Consider the following 14,076-nt stretch of genomic DNA (forward strand, 5'->3'; position numbering starts at 1 on the left):
AGTGCACACGAGGTGGGGGAAGATGAAACCTGCCAGCTGCAGGCCTGAACCCTCTTTCTCGGGGTGGGGGGAGGGAGGCCCTGCAACCATAGAGCCTCTCACCAAGTTTGGGGTCCTGTTCCCTGTGTGGATGCACATGCTCAGAGACCAGTGGGCAAGGGTGACGTGGTGATGGATGGGGGCTCCCTGGGCAGACTGGCGGCAGCAGCATTGAGCCCCGAGAACAGTAAGGAGGGGCCAGAAAAGATTGAAGGGTGGGGCTGCTCGGCGGAATTTCCCTCGGCGCAGCAGCACAATCTAAGAGCCGCCACCCCAGGAAGGTCAGCAGCTCCCCGTCAGCTCTGCCTCTTCTTCCTCCTGAGCTTGAAGGAAAGCCAGGGGGCCTTCAGGGAGGGAGTGTCTCACCCACAGTGTCTTACCCACTGCAGTGGGTCGACTGTGGCCAAGAGGCTGGGCTGAGAAGCAGGATGAAGCGGGTGCCTGTGGCTGGTGGTGAGAAGGGGAGCCTGACACCTGGGTTAGTTGGCGATGGCGGAAGGGGGCCGCCGTGTCCGCTGAGCACCTGCTACTCTCCAAGTGCTTGCGTGGTGGTGGAACACACCCGCTCGGAGTTTCATCACTGCAAGATCCGTAGGGCAAAGTTATGGACTCCAAATGAGAAGCAGTCAGGGGCAGGGCAGCGGGGAGGGACGGATGGAGGATTGGGGGCATCTAGTTTCCCTTCCGCCACAGCCTGGGTGAGACCGGCGTCCCGGCCTAACCCTGAAGCTCCCGCCTGGCCTGGCCTGCCTCTCTGGGGGGCTCCCCGGGACCGCCCACGCCTCACCCTCCTGCCCTTCTCTAGGGAAGCTGCCCCAGCGTGGCCTGACCCTCTGTGGGCCCAGGTGGCTTGAGCAGCCCATGTTCCGGGGCAGCCCACAGTCCCAGGGCTACCGTCCACAGCCAGCGTGACGGCCGTACCATGCTGTTCTGCTTGGGTCTGGACGTGCAGTGGTTGAGACAGGGAGGAAGAGGAAGCTGTGGGTGAGCAGAGGGCTGGCAGTGCCAGCCAGGGGCCTGAGAGCCCTCACTGATCCCCCCTTGGAGGGATCCTCCAGGTTTCCTGTCCACAGAGCCCCTGCTCTACGCAGACCCTGTCCTTCCTTGCAGGTACCTGGACCTGGAGAGAATGTCTCCACCTTCAAGGAGGAGCTGGGATCGAGAGCCAGTGCACCGGGGGCCTGCGGAGCTCACCGGGCACCGTGGTCAGGGGGTGGGGTGGCGTCCCTCTGGGGCTGCCCCTGGCTCCGCTGCAGAAGAGATGGTCATGAAGTCCTCAGGGTCATCACAGGGATGGGTCACCTACAGCGGCAGGGGTGTGGACGGCTCCCCAAGGCCATTCCTTCATCCTCAGCCTCCGCCATGCCTGCCACTCCCTCCTCCACCTCCGTGCCCAGCCGCCTTCTCAGAAGACCCCCTCCTCCACCTCCGTGCCCAGCCGCCTTCTCAGAAGACGCCCTCCTTCCTCTGGCCTCTCTGAGCCCCCTCCTCCACCTCCGTACCCAGCCGCCTTCTCAGAAGACGCCCTCCTTCCTCTGGCCTCTCTGAGCCCCCTCCTTCACCTCCGTACCCAGCCGCCTTCTCAGAAGACCCCCTCCTTCCTCTGGCCTCTCTGAGCCCCCTCCTCCACCTCCGTACCCAGCCGCCTTCTCAGAAGACGCCCTCCTTCCTCTGGCCTCTCTGAGCCCCCTCCTTCACCTCCGTACCCAGCCGCCTTCTCAGAAGACCCCCTCCTTCCTCTGGCCTCTCTGAGCCCCCTCCTCCACCTCCGTACCCAGCCGCCTTCTCAGAAGACGCCCTCCTTCCTCTGGCCTCTCTGAGCCCCCTCCTCCACCTCCGTACCCAGCCGCCTTCTCAGAAGACGCCCTCCTTCCTCTGGCCTCTCTGAGCCCCCTCCTTCACCTCCGTACCCAGCCGCCTTCTCAGAAGACCCCCTCCTTCCTCTGGCCTCTCTGAGCCTCCTCCTCCACCTCCGTACCCAGCCGCCTTCTCAGAAGACCCCCTCCTTCCTCTGGCCTCTCTGAGCCCCCTCCTCCACCTCCGTACCCAGCCGCCTTCTCAGAAGACCCCCTCCTTCCTCTGGCCTCTCTGAGCCCCCTCCTCCACCTCCGTACCCAGCCGTCTTCTCAGAAGACGCCCTCCTTCCTCTGGCCTCTCTGAGCCCCCTCCTTCACCTCCGTACTCAGCCGTCTTCTCAGGAGACGCCCTCCTTCCTCTGGCCTCTCTGAGCCCCCTCCTTCACCTCCATACTCAGCCGTCTTCTCAGAAGACCCCCTCCTCCCTCTGGCCTCTCTGAGCCCCCTCCTTCACCTCCATACCCAGCCGCCTTCTCAGAAGACCCCCTCCTTCCTCTGGCCTCTCTGAGCCCCCTCCTTCACCTCCATGCCCTGCAATGCCTCTTTCTGTATTTGATCACCTATGCCCAGGTGTCACCGCGTGCCCTCCTTTTCATGGAAAGACTGTGAGACCTCACGAAAGCAGGGACCACACGGGGCCCCCATCGCCCCATGCTCACATGCCCACCGCACGTCCTGGGGAAGGGAAACCGGACTGGAGATCAATCCAGAGAAGGCCAGGGCACCGAGGTCTCTCTCTCATCCTCTTGCCAAACTCCACCCCCAGAGAGAAGAAAGGGATAGAACTTAAAATGGTGCGAACGTGTTAAATCCATCCAACCGAGCATGTAAGACGTGCACTTCACCTAAGTCACCTCTCAAACTAGGTTCAAGCAGGGGCCAGTGGTCTGCACACCTGGAAGGGAAAGCACCAGCAGCGCCATGGACAAACAGCCCCCTCCCAGCTGCCCAGGGGTGCACAGAGGGACAGGGGTCTAAGGGGGCAGCCTTCTCTCAGCGCTGGCTTCCAGCGTCTCTGCTGAATCACAGGTAATAATCTGAGATCTCTCCAGGCAGCAGGACTGAAAGTGTGGGGTGGGTGAGGGGAGCCGGCCTCCGGGGGACCCCTGACTGTGACAATGGGGACAGGACAGTGGGGAGGGTCCAGCCTTTGTGTCCCAGCCCTGAGCTGCATTCCGGCTTTTTGGGTATCCTTGTTCAGTCAGTTTCCCCTTCCGTGAAATGGGAACACTACTCCTCGCCCTGCCCCCTTCACGGGAGGCTTAAAATGAGATCAGAGACGTGAACGGGCTGGTCCATCACTTACTCTCCTGTTTCCTCAACACACGTCATGCACATGTGTTCACTTCTACTCCTCACAACCCAGAAAGATGAGATAACTTACTTGTAAGAACCCACGTCTGTCCGTACTAATCCCCAAACTTCTGTCCACCAGACCATGACCCATGACTCAAAGGGTGGTGCCTGCACAGGGCAGGGCGGGGCAGGGAAAGAATGGCTTCGAGAAGGCAGCGGAAGCTGCCCAAACTGCTGACCCGGGGACACAATGGTGAACAGGATAATGAGGCCATGTGAGCCAAACTGATGACCTTGCCAGGGAGTACCCGTCCCCCTCCTGCCTCCCCATCACCACCACCACCTTCTGCTTCCTCCTTCTTCCCAAGGGCCGCCCCAGGCAAAGACAAAGCTGTCCCTGGCGGCCCTTGCCCCTGTGCTGAGGAAGAGTAGGGGGGCTTGAAACAGCAGGTGGTCCATTAAAAAACATCTTATATTTGACCTTGAGGGGCACGCTTGGCCTTGGGCTTGAACGTGTGAGTTTCACGCGGAAGATGACCCCAGCTCCCAAGGCCTCAGGAAGGTCAGAAGCTTCCTCCCCACCCCCAGCACCCCTGTAACCATCCTGACCCCACTGCTCATCTGTCTCACGCCACAGCGACCTTCTCGCAGACATTTCCAGAAGCTGGTAGAATGTGTGTGTTTCAAAGGACCACTGCAGGCAAGCCAAGCGTTAACAGCACTTCATTATAGGGGAGCACTAACTATAGAAAAGCCCGTCTCTGCATTCGTGTTCCAAGGCAGCAGGCTGAGTATTGTACGTGCTGCCTGTTAGGAAAGAGAGAGCCAGAAGCGCTGATTCACCTTGCCCTGAGTCCTGTGTGTTCCCTTCATCTTTCTGTTTTCCTGTGCTGGCCTGAGACCCGAGAGGTCTGAGCCTCTTAGTACTTTACCCAAAGAAGAGATTCCAAAAAAGGATTAATGAAAATTACAGCATTTAACAAATCAAGGCTTCTGATATGCAACATACACACACACACACACAGAGCAAGAAATTGGACTATTCTTTAGACAGCTGCAAGATTTATAAAAATATTAATTCATGGTGTGGGCTGGTAACGGGACCCCGGTGTCAAGTTATGGGAAAGGTACCTTCTCTCCTTCCCAGAAGGGGAAGTCCCATAAATTCTGGGCCTTTAAGGAGAAATTCACTGAAAATAATGTCAATATTAAGTTTGAGGAAATGTTCTGAAATTGGGTTCTGGTAATGGTTGTATAACTCTGTAAATGGACTAGAAATTATTGAATTATACATTTAAAAGGAGTAAACTTGATGGAAGGCAAGTTATACCTAAATTTTTAAAAAGCAAAGTTGAAGCCCGTTGTGAAGGGAACCAGAAGGCCCTCTCTCTACCGCACCCCGACCCCATCCATCGTCTTGACCCCGGCCTGCCTTTCTCCTTGGGTTTTCCCCCCCTCATCTGCCTGCCCCACTCCCTGATCAAATGCTTCTACATCAAAGAGCTGATCGCCTCCTTCCTGCAAAACTGAAAGGGAACAGGAGAGGCTGTCAAGGTGCCAGAGATAAAGTCATCAAAAAACTTTCAACAGAGGGGATGAGTGTCCGTACCTCGCTCTCCCTGGGGAGCGAGGAATTAAGTGCAGGGGTGTGGTTGCTGTTTGTCGGTAGAGCTGCAGGCAAGATCTACTTACTGCCTTGGCCAGGCCTCCACCCTCCGTGTGCCCAAACCATGCCTATCCGCTCCATCACACTCTGAATTCCAGTGCCTTCTGTGCTTCAACTCCTGTCTGCCCACCTGGCTCCATCTCTGCTTGTCTGTCCCATCTCTGGTTGGCCCCAAGGGGACACACGAGGGCCCCCGGAGACTCAGGGTGACTGGGAGGGGAGTGAGTAGGGGCAGTGGAACTGGGGTGGACCAGATGACCAAACCTAGCCTTGGAACAGGCAGGTTATGGGGCAGTGCTGGGAGGTCCAACAGGCCTGGTCCTAATTCCCAAGGTGGCCGGAACCAGGGAACACCAGTCAGTCAGCCAAGAAGCAGTGCAGCAGGGACTAGAGAAGTTGCTTTCCTTAGAACCTCGGCAAAGACGGAACTGGCCAGCCATGGGCAGCCCCTGTCGCCATCTGTCGGTGATTTCCAGAACTGCCGGCTTTCTGGGGCAGGTAACTTTGTTCCCGTCTCTGCAAGTCAGGAAGTTGAGAGGCTTCTGTCCGGGTATCCAGGTGTGTGGCACTGATCCTTCCAGGTCCGCCAGCCAGTAGACCAGGAACAAGAGGAAGGCTCCAGTCCCTTAGAAAGAAGATGTATGGCCTTCAGAGAGGCAGGCTGGCCCTCCGTGGTGGAGAAGGAGGGGATGAAAGCAGAAGGGGTGGAAGGGATGGAGAAGGAAACGGGGCGGTGCCCAGCTCGCAGACCAGGAGGGATGGCAGATGCCAGAGCTCAGGCTCCGGGGTCTCTCGGGCTCCTGGTTCGCAGCCAGTAAGACCAGGAGGGGCTCAGATGCCCAACTAGACCACCAGCTCTCAGGCCAGCCTGGGACGGTCCAGCTGCCCCATTAATGTGGGCACGCTGTTGCTCCAATTCCTGCCTCCTTTGGACTGTTCTAGAGGAGGGGTGGGGCTGAGGCTGCAGGTGTGGGGGAGGAGCAGCCTCACCTCCGGTTGGGAAGCAGAGACAGGGAAGTGGGTCTCACACACCCCTGCCCTCCCCTGCCGGTAATGTCCTCCACTGCAAGGATGTGGGTTCAGGGCTGCACCACCCCAAGGCTCCCTGCTGACAGGAAGCCCTTTCTGAGGATGTATTCTGGCCACAGGGACTCAAGGATGAAAGCGTAAACGCTGCTGAGGTTTCCAGGTCTAGATAACGGGAGGCTCAGCTCTTGTCATGGGCAGAGTGCATGTTTGTATGTACGTGGGGGAGAGGGTAGGAGACATAGCACAGCACTGAGGGGGCCTGGTGGGGTGAAGCAGAAAGAGGCATAATCCTTGTACGGCTTCCCAATTCCGCTCACCACATTTGTTTACACAGAAGCTGGCAGGGGTCTTAACCCTGGATGCATATTAGAATCTCTCGGGGAGCTTTTTAAAATTTTTTATAATGTTCTATGTCAATTATACCTCAAGCTTTTTTAAAAAAAATTAACCAATTTATTTATTTTTGGCTGCGTTGGGTCTTCGTTGCTGTGCGCGGCGCGGGCTTTCTCTAGTTGTGGCGAGCGGGGGCTACTCTTCTTTGCGGTGTGTGGGTTTCTCATCGCAGTGGCTTCTCTTGCTGCAGAGCACAGACTCTAGGTGCGCGGACTTCGGTAGTTGTGTCATGAGAGCTCAGTAGTTGTGGCGCGGGCTCTAGGTGCGCGGACTTCGGTAGTTGTGTCATGAGAGCTCAGTAGTTGTGGCACATGGGCTTACTTGCTCCACAGCATGTGGGATCTTCCTGGACCAGGGCTCGAACCCATGTCCCCTGCATTGGCAGGCGGATTGTGAACCACTGCGCCACCAGGGAAGTCCCTTGGGGAGCTTTCTTAAAACATCCTTGCCTAAGCACTTCCTCCATCTCCCTCCCCCTTTTCCCTACCCAACTGCACCTCGAGATTCACACTCAGCTGGTCTGGGTGGAGCCCTGGCATGGCATCATGCTCTGAGGGAGAGGGAGGAGAGAGAATGCTGCAGGGGGAGAAAAGAGGTTTCAGACAAACCCTGGACACATCCAGGAGCAGGTGGAGGAAGCACAGAAGTCTGCCGGGGAACTCAATTCAGGGAGCCACTCTCTAACCCCTAGACCACCAAAACTCTCCCGAGAAGGAGAGGGCTCAAACAGGGGGACTTGACGTGACTGGGGGATTTGGTGTCCCATCCCCAGTCCTTCCACAGGGTCAGATCCATAAAGGTGGCTCTGAAAAAGAATGGATGGATGGATGGATGGATGGATGGATGGATAGATGGATGGATGGATGGATGGATGGATGGATGGATGGATGGATAGATGGATGGATGGATGGATGGATGGATGGATGGATGGATGGATGGATGGATGGATAGATGGATGGATGGATGGATGGATGGATGGATGGATGGATGGATGGATAGATGGATGGATGGATGGATGGATGGATGGATGGATGGATAGATGGATGGATGGATGGATGGATGGATGGATGGATGGATGGATGGATGGATGGATGGATGGATGGATAGATGGATGGATGGATGGATGGATGGATGGATGGATGGATGGATGGATAGATGGATGGATGGATGGATGGATGGATGGATGGATGGATGGATGGATGGATGGATGGATGGATGGATGGATGGATGGATGGATGGATGGATAGATGGATGGATGGATGGATGGATGGATGGATGGATGGATGGATGGATGGATAGATGGATGGATGGATAGATGGATGGATGGATGGATGGATGGATGGATGGATGGATGCTGAGGGTGATTAAGAGTGTAGACTCTGGGTCTCACTGTCTGGCCAGCCCTGCCTATCCTAGGAAAGCCACATCTTTCAAAGGCGCAGCCCACCCCTTCCCCTCAGACTTTGTCCATGGACCCCTACCTCTACCCCAGCCCCACGTGACGTCACACTTGGACGGGCTGCCCTGAACCCAAGGGCCAGGACATGTCCCTCCAGGTTGACTGTTCCAGCCAAGATCCAAGATCCTGCCATACTCTCTGGCTCCACCAGGGGGCACTCTATGCCCAGGCACCATTTACTCATTTATTTGACAAATATTTAACGGAGATCTGGGTTGTACCAAGAACTGGGCCCAAAGACGGGAACATGAAGATAAAAATACAACAATTCTCCTTTCCAGGAGTTTGTGGTTCAGAGGGAAACACGGAAACAAAGTCAGGAAAACACAAAAGATTACCCTTAAAAGGTAGAAGTGATTCTGAGGTCAAGGCAGAAATCCAAGTGGCCTGCGTGGAGGAGGGGCCACAGATCCCCTCCTGTGGGATCAGCACAGACAGGCGGCCCAGGGCCCCGCACCCTCCTCAGTCCCACTGGATCTCTGCCCTCCTGGAGATATTCTGGGACGTGGATGGACAGAGCCCTTGAAAATTCCAGAAGGATGTTTGTCCTGTTCCCAGCCGGCTGTGAACACAGATCCCAGGCCGGCCTCAGACCTCCCGCATCAGGGTTCTCCAGGGCTGGGGACTGGGAATCTGTCTTTTTTATTTTGGGGGTGTTTTTTTGGCCTCACCACGGCTTGTGGTATCTTAGTTCCCCAACCAGGGATTGAACCCGGGCCACGGCAGTGAAAACACCAAGTCCTAACCACTGCACCGCCAGGGAATTCCTGAATCTTTCATTTTTCACAAGACCCCCCAGAAGATGCCTACAATCAGATAAGTTTAGGAAATTACTGTGCAGGATTTGTGGGATACCTGGGACTCTACTTGTGCTCAGAGGTGGCAGAGAGGATAGGACAGGATAGGACTGTGCCTTACACATGGTGGCCAACTCAATAGATACTTACTGAATGAAATGAAATCAGTGGGAGTGGCTTAAAGAGCTCTCTGGTACCTGCACAGGGGAATGGAGATCAGCAGCTCCCCAGCATTCCCCAGACAGTGTCAGGATTCCCATTGGGTTCCCAGAGGTCTGGGGCATTAGGGTGAGTGACAGAGGGCCCTAGAGTCCTAGTAAAGAGTTTAATGCCACCGCACTCACATGCCTCTGCATCCCTGAGCATCAGAAATATTTGTTAAAGCATTTCACAAGCAACAGAAAGATAACTGTGCCTGTGGTGACCCAGATTCTCCCAAAGCTGTGTTAAGATTAGACTAACAGGACTTCCCTGGTGGCGCAGGGGTTAAGAATCCGCCTGCCAATGCAGGGGACACGGGTTCGAGCCCTGGTCCGGGAAGATCCCACATGCCGCGGAGCAACCAAGCCCGTGTGCCGTAACTACTGAGCCTGAGCTCTAGACCCCGAGAGCCACAACTACTGAGCCTGAGTGCCACAGCTACTGAAGCCTGCGCAGCTAAAGCCTGTGTTCTGTGACAAGAGAAGCCACCGCAATAAGAAGCCCATGCACCGCAACGAAGAGTAGCCCCCGCTCAGCGCAACAAGAGAAAGCCCGTGTGCAGCAACGAAGACCCAACACAGCCAAAAATAAATTTAAAAAAAAAAAAAAAAAAAAAAAGACTAACGGGCAGGGTAAGGTGGCTCGGACCACCTTTTGGTCACTGGTGAGGTTGTGACCAGCAGCATCCTCATTTACAGACTGTACTGCCAGGATGAGCTCGCCCAGGGGCTCTTGGAAGACTGGGTCCTGGTGGATTTGGAGGAAGGAGGGGGCTGGGAGATGGGGAACCCCAGTGAGCGGAAGTAAGTCCAAGGAAAGGGTGGGAGGGAAAGTGGAGGGTAAAGAGGTTATGGCAGCGGAAAGGATTTCAGGATTTGAAACTTGGAAGAGGAAAGAGTTTGTAAAGAACGATCCTTAGAAAGATAAAACCTGGAACTTCCAAGGTCAGCATCAAACTAAACAAGATTCCTCCAGGAGGTCCTGACTGTCCCTGGAGTCCCCCTTCCCTGCTGCCCCGTCCAAGGGTGGCCAGGAAACTTTCCCCTGGTCATCACTAGGACAGCAGGGGCAGGATGGCCATCTGAAAAGACCCTTCCTCAGCGCCTTACACCCCGGGAATGCCAGGGTAGGGGCTTTCCCTCCTACTGGGCAAGGCTGAACTTCCTTTGTAATCTCAGTGAGTCCGAAACTGGCCAAGACGACTGTGGTCCTTTGTGCCCTCCAGTTGGAATACAACACTGTGTTCGGGTGTTACCTGCAGCTTCTGTTCCTTGGAAGATGGATTCTTTAACCACCTGCCCAGGTGGCCTTGGGGATCAGAGCTGGTGGGTGGAGCTCACTCCTGGTGGTGCTCTGGACCCAAGATGGGGAGATGCCCATGGCTTTTATGGCTTTCCTCCGGGGCAACTGTGGGCTCACTGTGATAGCCGATCACAGCTCTCTCACCTCACTTGGGATGCTGTGGGGCGGGGGCAGCTCCTTCCCTATTCTTTTATTGACACACGAAAGACAAGGAGGCACGCTTTCTAAACAGAGGGACTTTACATGTGGGGTTGCTCAGTGCCGGCCCTCCCTTGACCCAGATCTGCAGCCCTTATCTGGGAAGGGGCACAAGGAGGTCAACATTCTTGGCTTATGGACAAGGGAGATAATTGTCTCCGTTTATTTATTAATGCCACCTGCTTTCCTGGAGGAGGAAAAAAAAATCTCAGCCTGGTGGTGCCAGGAAGTCTCAGCCCCCATGCAGGGGTATCCCATCCCAGAGAGAATCAAACGAAGCCTGCACGGGGCTGCTTGAAACATAACAACAGCCATGCCTGCAAGACTGCACTTCTCAAGGCGGTCCTTTCCTGGGGTCCCTTTCCTCAAGCCACCCCAGGGTACTGCCCACTCGCCTCAACCTTGCCCAAGACTAGCCCAGGGGTTATGGGAGAGTTTCATACCCCCTACCCAGATTCATATGGTGAAGTCCTAGTACTTCACAATGAGAATGATTTGGAGAGAGGGCCTTTATAGGAGTAATCGAGTTAATATGAAGTCATGAGGGTGATCCCCAATCCAGTATGACAGGAGTTCTTATGAAAAGGGGAAATTTGGACTCATAGACATGCACAGAGGAAATGATGTGAAGAGACACAGGGAGAAGATGGCCATCCGCCCGCCAAGGAGAGAGCCTGGAACAGACCCTTCCCTCACAGATTCAGAAGGAACCAACCCTGCTGACACCTTGAGTTTGGACTTCCAGCCTCCAGAAACGTGAGATGATGCACTTCTGTCGTTTAAGTTTCCCAGTCTGTGGTACCTTGGCAGATGGCAAAGTAGCAAACGAATATACCAGATTCTCTACTCATTGGTCCCCATGGAGAATGGACCTTCTGATGACTCACAAACTCCCCTGGTGGCCTTCGTGATTCTGACCAAGGGAGAGACTCCCTTACCCCTGCCCAGGGGTCATGGGCTCCACTTTCTAATCTGACAACCTCTCCCAGGTCAGCCCTCACCCCCAACACAGGTACTCAGACACACGCACACTTATGGGTGACTCTGTCCTTGCAGCCCAAGAGTATGGCAGCACATCCTCGATACGGTAAGGTAGCTGTAGAAATCACACAGACAGTGGGTGGTAACTCCCAGAGACAGCTGACATGTGGCTGAAGTGACACGCAGAGATGGAGGTCACAGATTTGAGGCGTGAGGAAAATTGTGTGCCCGACAGAGTTCAGTGTGGAAACTGAGGTCAGTGAGCATCATGGTAGGGAACAGCCTTTAATAAATATTGATGAAGAAGTAAAGAATGAATGAAATGAACGAGCCAAATGTTATTCCCAGATCTGAGCTGTCTGCCCTGCGGGACATGGCATGCTTGATAAGGATGAGCTACATGCAGAAAAACTGAAAACTGCAGGAGCACGCCAATCTACGGCCTGCATATCTCATTCAGAGTCCTCAGAATTGCAATTATTTAGCAAGGTAGGGGTGGGGTGTGTGTGGGATTCCCACGCCCCTACATGCAATGAACACACTCTGCTTTCTCCTGGCCCCCATCCTCAGCCACCTCGAAAACCTCCCCAGGGGAGAAGGCACTGGACAAACTTGGCGGGGTGAGAGCTGCCTATCTTTCTTAGGGGACGAGGAGTGAGAGGTGTGGCCGAGGATCGCTGGGTCTGGCCCCTGCAAAGGGCAGGGCAGTGACCACACAGGCCCGTGGGAAGGGGGCTGCTACAGGGTGAGTTCACTTTGGGGGCACCTTTTCTTTCTTTCAGATCAGTTGTTTTTAAATACGTAATTTTTTTTTTTTTTTTTTAAGCTGAGCTGCAAGGCATGTGGGATCTTAACTCCCTGACCAGGGATCGGACCCGTGTTCCCTACACTGGAAGGGTGGAGCCTTAACCACTGGACCGCCAGGGAGATCCCAAAGATATGTAATTTGTTTTTGTGGAGAAGGAAGGAATGAGAGGAAGGAAGCAAGGAGGGAAAGGTGGGGGTGGGAGACAGTGAAAAATCTTGTCCCTCATCTGCCTGGTCCTGGGGACCCGTCCCCTCCTCTTTAACCTGTTATGATGTCTTTTGTCTCTTTATGCAGATACTGGAAAATAGGAATATGGGGAAAGAAGGGACTAGTAAAACCTCCCCACTTCCCGCTGGGATTGGATCCTTTTGAAAATTCTGCTTTGCATCCGGAGGGGCGGGTACCCCACCCTCTCTCTACCCCCGACCTGGCTGTGAGGGCCAGCCCCAAGCGGGCCTGGTTCAGGGGCCGAACTGAATCTTCCCCAGCCGGGACCTATAGTTTTTTGTGCTCCAAAAACCCCATTCCCCTGCCCTCTACCTCCAGGTGTGTACGTGTGTGTATGTGTGACGGGTATGCGTATGTGTGTGTGTGCACGCTCGTGTGTAAGAGGCTGCCCTATTTTTTGCCTCCCCTATGGAAAGAGAACAGAGGCTGAGCCCTGCCATGTCCGGTTGGCCCCAAGGATTGGGGTCCACAGCTAAGCCCCCGCTGATGGAGATGCTCCCTTGACCCTCCATCCTGACAGCCCCCGGGCTCAGTGGGTGGCCTCAGCCCACCAAGGCCCCTCCCCCAGCTCCTCTCTGTGAACCGGAGGCTGCCCTTCTGGTGCCCCAACTACACTGACTGTTGGTGACAGAAACATCTGAGTCTCCCGCATCCCCGGCCCTAGGGCCCTGCTTAGTACCCACCTGGGGGAGGAGCCGAGAAGGGGTTTGCACAGTGAGGGGAGCTGGCTGGTCACATGCTGCCTGAATGTTGTCAGGCTGAGGGGTCATAGTCTCCAGGCTGGCCTGAGGCTCCTGCAAACCAGCTCGGGGAGGGGAAGCCCGTCAGAGTCAGAGTCCTGGACTTGGAGCGGAGTGCGCGGGGGGGGGGGGGGGGGGGGGGCGGGGGGGTTGTGCCTCCAGCTCCAGACCCAGGGCCCTGTGTGCCCCGGCTGGACGCCCACGGCAATACCCCCGAGGAGTGGTTCTCAATCCAGGAGTTTGCCCCCAGGGGCCACCGGGCAATATTCGGAGACATTTTTCGTTGTCGCAGCTAGGGGGATGGTGGCGGCGCTACTGGCATCTAGAAGGTGGAGGCCAGAGACGCTGCGCAGTACCCTACACTGCATAGGACGGCCCACACCACGGAGAATGATCTGGGTCCAAACGTCAGTAGCGCCAGTCTGAGAAATCCCGCCCTAGAGGCAAGGCAGGCAGGAGGCAGTGGGGCTCCCCGGGCCCCATCACACCCACCCATCCAAGCTTTATGAGCTCAGCGAGCCTCCCAGAGGGGATTTCTTCTCAAGGGAACAGGGACCCGCTTCCCTGGCCCCCGCTCTGTGCTGGGCCCAGAGATACAAGGATGAACGCTGCAGGTATCGGCCCGGGTCCGGGGCTCGCAGCCTGGGAGGGGGCGGAAAAAAGGTCCCCAGAGGGGAAGCTGAGTGGAAGGACCGGGTCTTGGCCCGGCCGGGCCCTGAAGGCGGAGAAGGGCCAGGACTCGGCGGCCCCGGGCAGGCCGCAGCCCAGACGGCTATACAAGTGGAGACAACCGGTCCGGGCCGGCTGCCCCGGCGGCTGGGATCAGGTTGCAGGGGTGTCGGGGGCGGGGCCGGGGGTGGGGAGCAGCAGGCGGACCCAGGTTGGCTGGGGGCTGGGGGGCGGGTCCTCGCTGGAGAGTGACGTCCGGGCGCCCGGGGCTCGGTCCTCAGCCCCACCTCCTGCCACCCCAGGTGCGTGGGAGACAGTGGGGCGTCTGCCGCGTTCGGGGGCCCGCTCCCCCCCGCCCCCCTCCTCAGGCAGGGCCGGAGAGGCGGGGCAAGGAGCAGAGCGCTGCCTGGGATT

The sequence above is a fragment of the Delphinapterus leucas genome, chromosome 19, assembly GCF_059928025.1.
Source record: "Delphinapterus leucas isolate spDelLeu-1000000601 "Yukka" chromosome 19, BTC_Dleu_Yukka2, whole genome shotgun sequence".
NCBI lineage: Eukaryota > Metazoa > Chordata > Mammalia > Artiodactyla > Monodontidae > Delphinapterus > Delphinapterus leucas.